We start from the raw sequence: 7,584 nt of genomic DNA on the forward strand, positions 1-7,584 counted from the left end.
GCATCACACACATTATCCGGCAATAATCCGCGCAAACCAACTGGGAGCACATGCTGTAGAAGTACATGACAATCATGATTTTCATCCCGACGATCTTCCATCTTTCGACTTGATGCACCGTTTCAAGTTTGAGGCATATCCATCAGGCAGAATCTTGCATGGTATTTTCTTTTTCTTCTTATCCTTACCACGACTTTCTTTCCATCTGCTTGAATGACAAATTGGACATGCTTGTAGATCTTGTTTATCCTTCCGAAATAGAACACAATCATTCGGACATGCATGTATCTTTTCACAGCGTAGGCCCAAGTCATCGACTCCCAAACCGAGTCCTTTCAATAATTTTTTGGCTTCATAACGACTTGACGGAAGTAACTCTCCCTCTGGCAGTAAGTCCTTCAAAAATTTGAGCAACCAATTAAACGAGTTGTTTGACCACTTACCAAGTGTCTTCATGTGTAATAACTTTATTACGGCGGACAACAGAGAGTACTTCTTACAACCAGGATAAACATCACTTTGTGCATCTCTTAATAGACGCTCGAATCTATCATTTATAGATATATTACTGTCCTCTTCAGCTTCTTGTCTCGGAATGGAATGCTGATGTTCTGCTCTCGCTTCTACATTTACTTCAAATAATTCGGATGAAGATCCTCTAAATTTCTCTATCTTCTTCACCAAGTGTTTGTCTTTCACGACTGCATGATCCACCGACTGACGACGGATTTATGGGACTCCTGGACAACATGTTCGAGCTAGTCGGCAAATCTTCACCATGACAAGTCCATCTCTTGTAAGTCACATCTATACCGTGTTCGTATAAATGATTCTGAATGTCCGATAAGGTACACCAAAATAAATTCCTACATCGACGATATGGACAATGAGCTTTCCCATCTTCTCTAGTATGATTGGACGCACATTCATAAAAGTCGTCACACCCGTAATATACTCGGGACAGAACTTATCACGCAAAGACATCCAACCACGATCCATACCTACATATTTATGATGCAAACTATACAATCAATTTTATGTAATAATAGTTGACTAACGCCTTATATCTCCTACCTATATGGTGATGGTCCTATTCCATTCAGGAACGTAAGAATTTAATATTGCAATACATGTCTTGTATACCAAAAAAATTTCGGCAGTATTTCGACGCAGTTCTCCAGATACACAAGCATTAAAATTGTGCTATGTATCCAGAGAACATGATCGAAAATACTGACAAAACTCTGCGATATAGAAGCACATGTGTTGCAATATTAAATTCATTCACGTGCCCAAACTGTCCACGAGGACAATTCGAGAATAGTGTGTAAAGCACCAATATTTTTTTCATAAAAAAAAATATTAGTTTATGCACGCTATCCTCGAACGGAAATTCTAAGGCTTATAAATTTGTTATGCTACAATTAATATATTATTATTAAAAAAAAATTATTTTAAAATATTTTTAAATCATGATTAAAATTAATTATATCAAACAAATAATTATATCTAACATTATATCTAATTACTAAAATAATAAATAATTATTTTTAATGACTAAAATTTATTAAAAAAAATTAAAAAAATATATAAATTAAAAAAATGGTTTCACCTTCAACTCTTCCGTGAGCAGTGGTGGTGACAGTGACGGCAACCGGCGGTGGCGGCCCGACGGCGGCGCGGTGGTGGCGGCCCGGCGGCGGCGCGGCGGCGGCGGCGGCCCTACGAAAACAAACAAACCAGACTGAGAAAGAAAATGAGGGAGAGAGACAGGGGATGGATGGGTCGACCAGCGGCGACTGCCTTGCAGACGCTGCGGCGGCGGGGGACGGGAGGCCGAAGCGGTAGGCGGCGGCGGGGGACGGGAGCGAAGCGGCAGGCGACGGCGGGGGACGGGAGAGGGTAGGAGGCGCTCGAGGACCTTGAGCTTGGGAGGAGATTGGAGGGGACGTTGGTGGCGAGGACAGTAGGGCGGCGGCGGATGAAGGCATGGAGCTGGCGGGGGGAGAGACCGGCGTGGCGGCGGAGGAAGGCGAGGACGGCGTCAGGCTTGTCGGGGGTGGTGATGTGGAGGAGGGATTTGGAGGCGACGAGGGCCTTATCCTTGGAGTAGCCCAGACGAGGAGGAGGTAGTCATTTCGGCGGCGGCCGGCGAGGAAGAATAGGAGGAAAGTATGGAAGGAGGAGGAAAGGGAGGGAGGAGAGGTGGCCGCCACCTTCGTTTTATGGATTGGAGGGTTAGGGTTTCAGGGATTGGAGGGAACCGGAGGGAAGGAGGCAGAGAAGAGGGAGGATTCGGTGTGCGGAGGAGAGGGTGGCGAGGCGGGAGGGAGATGGCCGGCGCGCTGGGAGGTGGGCTCGATCAGCGACGGGGGGCGGGCTCGAGCGGCGACGGTGGCGGGGAGGGAGGGCTCGACGGCGGTGGGGAGGGAGAGAGAGGATGGTGGCGGGGAGGGAGAGGACTTACCGGGAAGGACGACCGGTGACCGGGGAACGAGGACTGTCGCCGGAGATCGGGGAGAGAGAAAATTTGGTTGACCGCGGCGGAGATCGGGGAGGGAGAAATCAACAGGGTTTTTTTTATTAGGGCAGAATATCAAAGGTTTTATTTTTAATTAAAAAATATTTAGCGACGAAATAAATTCGTTGCTAAAAATAAATATTTGTCGCAAAAAAATATATTTTTTGCAACAAAAATATTTTCGTCGCAAATGATTAATTTTTGGCAACGAAAATTTAATTTCGTCGCAAATGATCGAAAAATCAAGTTTCTCGCAACGAAACAAATATTTCGTCGCATAAAATCCAATTTTTGGCGACGTAATTATTTTCGTCGCAAAAAAAAAATTTAGCAACGAAAAATTTTTCCATCGCAAAAAAAAATATTTTTTGCGATGAAAAAACTTTCGTCGCTAAAAATCAATTCTAGCAACGAAATTTAAATTTTCGTCGCAAAATATTCAAAATTTTTTTAATAAAATAAAATTTAACGACGCAATAGTTTCGTCGCTAAATATAAATAAAATTGATCGTAAAAGTCTTTCTTTTTAGCAACGAAATATCAATTTCGTCGTAAAAAATATAATTTTTTGACGATAAAATTATTTTTTATCGCAAAAAATAAATTTTTAACTACGAAAAAAAATATTTCATCGCCAAAAAAATTATTTTTTGCAACGAAAAAAAATTTCGTCGCTAAAAATGAACTTCTAGCAACAAAAATAAAAATTTCGTTGCAAAATATATAACTTTTTGCAATGTAATTTTTTTCGTCGCAAATACCTAATTTTTGGGGACGAAATTTAAATTTCGTTGCAAAAGCCTATTTTTTTTGCGATGAAAAATATTTCGTCGCTAAAATTTTATCGTAAAAAATCAAATTTCTTGTAGTGATGCTTAGACATGAACTTATTTTTCTTTTCATGAGCAAACACCTAAACTGATTATATTTTGTGCTTACGTAACACGAAGTAGAACGCAGCATTGGCTTGGAACCTACGGTCCTAATCTTTTTTCTAATTGATGAGTTTTAGCTAATGATGACGACATGTACATTAGATTTAGCACAAGGAAAAATTTACTGGAGAATAATGATGTCTATAATAGAAGCACGAGAAAGGAATTAACAAAATCACAGTAGAATAACTAAAACCGTAAACAAAAATAATTTGCTCAAATTCTTAATGACATGGGATTCACTTTATTTACCCGAAAAAATTAATTAATTAATCAATTATAATAAAGTGGTTGATAATGTTATATCAATATTTCATTTTAAGTGGATCATGATTGGTTACACGTAATTCATACAAAAGATCACATATGAATAGCTTTGGTTGAAATTAATTATTTAATAGAAGTTATTTGAACTAATATAAAGAAATGCCCGTAGCTACCAAGAGAAAGTTATCAAGACATAAAATCATCCAAAAGATGATAGTTATTGGTAAAATGAATTGTCATTCTGCATCATAAAAAGAGAAAGCGGCTTCACCCAGGATATCTCTCTCACTCTACATATATTGACATTTGATTGTTCTAGCATGGACGAGACTTCTACACCTCTCACATGTATCAGGATGAGCATTGAAAGGATTTTGCATCTCCAAACCTAATCCAAAGTTCTTCACTGTGAAGTCACATTTTAATTTGAAAGTTATAAACCATGCCGCACTCAAATAATTCATTGATTGTATTTCAAGTAGTATATCTTGTTTATTTTCTTTGCTTCCCTCATTGTATGAGTTATTACATTTTTTTTATTCTCATCTTCATATCTCATCTCACTGGAAATTTTAAGTTTTTTATTTCCAGACACCCAATTTGCATTGCTTGATCATCAATATTCATTCGATCAATCTTACCAAACTTGTCATACCCATCATCCTCAACCTATTTTGTATGGGAAGCGCACTCAACACAAACTTTTGAATGTATTCTTTGCTCATCATGAGAACTCGTATTTTTATCAAAGACTGGGAGCATGTTTGAAGGTATCTTTAGAAAAGCTTCTATGGAGTTGAGATCTTCTATGGTACGTGTTTCATACTGTAGAGATCATGTTGCCCAACACGGAGATGGACGGTCAAGATATCAAAGCGCAATATCAAATCACTTCATGTGTTATCATCCATCCGCATGCTCAGATCTCAAAGCAACCAGTGTATACGATTCAGATTCAAGTGAAGCAAGGTGAATCTTTCTTTCGTGTGGAAGATGCAAACCCTACCTTGCGCAACGGTGGCAGAAGAGGTGCAGGTATGTACTTTGAGCAGCAGTACCGGACTTCATATTTCTCACCTCTGATATTTGCCCCCAGTTCCCTCTCCGTGTTCAATGGAAATGCCTCTATTTGTATTGAATGTGGTCCATGTAGTTTGTATCTGATTGGGTCTTGGAACCGTGCATAAAATAGTTTGGTACTTCCTGTCACATTGATAGAAGGTCTCTTGTCCTTGTCTGTACGTAGGGTTTTTTTTGTAAACGGATCCGATCAATACGGATCGAATCAAAAAAATTATTAATTTAAATTTTAATTTATTTATTAAATAAATTAAAAATTTAAATTTAAATTTGATTTATTTATCAAATAGATAATTCGATGTGATTTATTTAATTTATTTATTAAATAAATTAAATTAGATTAAATGGATTAAATAGGTTAAATAAATTGAATTAAATGGATCAGAAATAGGTTAAATAGATTTTAAACATGTTAAACAGATGAAACAGGTCGGATTAAATGGGTCAGAAATAGGTTAAATAGGTTAAATGATTATCTGACTCAATCCGATCTGAATATTAAACGAGTTAAATAGATTAAATGGGTCAGATATATAAAACCCAAATTCAATTCAATTATTAAATGGGTTAAACGGATCAATCCATTTATGATCCAAATTTGTTTAGTCTAAGTCCAAACCTATTTATAGCAGGTCGAATACGGTCAGATTGGTGGATCGGATCATATTTTGTCAGTCCTAATTTTTAACCTAAAAATTCTATTTTTGAGAATGCAAAATTCTTTTTACATCGACGGTGCAGAAAATCTGATTTGGAGCACATCATCTTGTTCGATTGAATCACGAAGCCATCATTTTTTAATATATATTTAATATTTATAATTTTATTTTTTTATTTAAAATTTTAAATAATAAAAATATTTCTTTCCTTCTCAGAAAATTATGATATACTATGCCAATATCACGATATCTTGAGTTAAAATTATGACTTTCTACATAGAATGTCATAATTTTTTCACAAAATATTATAAAAAAATATTTTTATCATCAAAAAATTTATAAAATTTTTAAATAATAAAATTATTTCTATTAAAATGATGATATCCGATTAAAAAATTATAATATTTTGTGTAAAAAATTAAATTTTAATGAAGGATATTATAATATCGACACAAAATGTCATAATTTTTTTCAAAAAGGAGAGATATTTTTATCATTCAAAAGTTTAAATAAAAAAATAAAACTGTATATATTAAATATGTATTGAAAAATAATGGTTATGTGGCTCAATCAGATAAAGTGGTATATTCTACATTGAATTATGATGGTGTACAAAGAATTCTTTTTCGAGAAAAGTTCAAATTTTTCAAAACGGCTGGGCCCAAGGTAGGCTTAACTTGGGCTCAGTTTTCCCCCGGAAGTACCACCTATTGGTTGGGAACCTGGGCTCTCAAGTGCGGGGTTGAGTGCGACATTCCCAGCCCTAAACTCATTAAAGGGCACATGTATGGTGTTCTGGTTTCTAATTTACTGCCAGTTGCCTAAGGTTCGTTAGGGCATTGAAATCAATGTCCGGGTAATCTTATCAAGATAACAATGATCTCGGTTTAGTGCCAAGCATTGTGAACATAATTAATTACATTGTTGATAAAAATAGTATCACGGCTAATACTGAAATGGAAAGGAAATGCATTTCAGAAAATATAAGAAAATATATAAAAAGAGATCTAGAAAATGATTGTTATGACCTAAAGGTACAGCTTATGGTCCAAGACCGAGGTGATCCATGGTGTTCATTTAAACCTATTTTAAGGTTGCACTTGTATGACCAGAAGCCTAAACCAATCCTATCCAGATCCACTATTATCACATCTTGGCTAAGATATGAGTAATGCCAGCCTAAAAATCTTTTGAGGGGCTCAAGTCAAAGATGAAGCTTTAGCCATTAAAAGGGAAAAATTAATTCTAAGGGAAAAATTAACTGTCATTAGATAATGGAAAAGCCAATGGATGAATGTTTCAATATGAAAACTGGATTTTCTACTGACTATTGATAACTTTTGCATTGCAGAGTATGGTATCATTATAGATAGCTGTCATATTATCTATCTTGAAGAAGGATAATTTTTATTTATCATCGTGATGTACAATGTATTGCACTAACAATGCTCCGTTGTATTCCAAAAATCACTAAGAGATGGATGATATGATGGCTATCCACCATGGTATCCTATTTTATGGTATAAAAGTTGTACAACAGAGAATCTCAAATCTTTCAATATAGGTTCTATGTGGTTCAACTAAATGGGTTAGCCCATTTAGATTATGAAGTTATCTCAAGTGTCATTATGAAATTATGTTCATATTATAATATTTTGCATGTAGAAAGTCATAATTTTAATGTAGAATATCATAATATGCCACAAAATATCATAATTTTTTTTAAAAAAAAAAGTATTTTTGTCATTCAAAATTTTCAAACGAAAAAATAGAACTGTACGCATTAAATATATGTTGGAAAGTGATTGGATAAAAATACTTCTTCTGTATTATGATATCCTGGACCATATTATGATATCCTGTATGTAGGAAGTCGTAATTTAACGCAGAATGCTATAATATACCACAGAATGTCATAATATTTTGGACCATATTATGACATGCTGCATATAGGAATCCATAATATGCCATAGGGTGTCATAATTTTTTTTAAAGAGTAGGAGTATTTTCGTCATGCAAATTTTTTAAATAAAAAAGCAAAACTACAGGCATTAAATGCAAATTGAAAAGTGATGACTATGTGAATCAATCACATAAAGTGACATGCTCTATATCGAATTTT

The sequence above is a fragment of the Elaeis guineensis genome, chromosome 14 (assembly GCF_000442705.2).
Source record: "Elaeis guineensis isolate ETL-2024a chromosome 14, EG11, whole genome shotgun sequence".
Lineage (NCBI taxonomy): Eukaryota > Viridiplantae > Streptophyta > Magnoliopsida > Arecales > Arecaceae > Elaeis > Elaeis guineensis.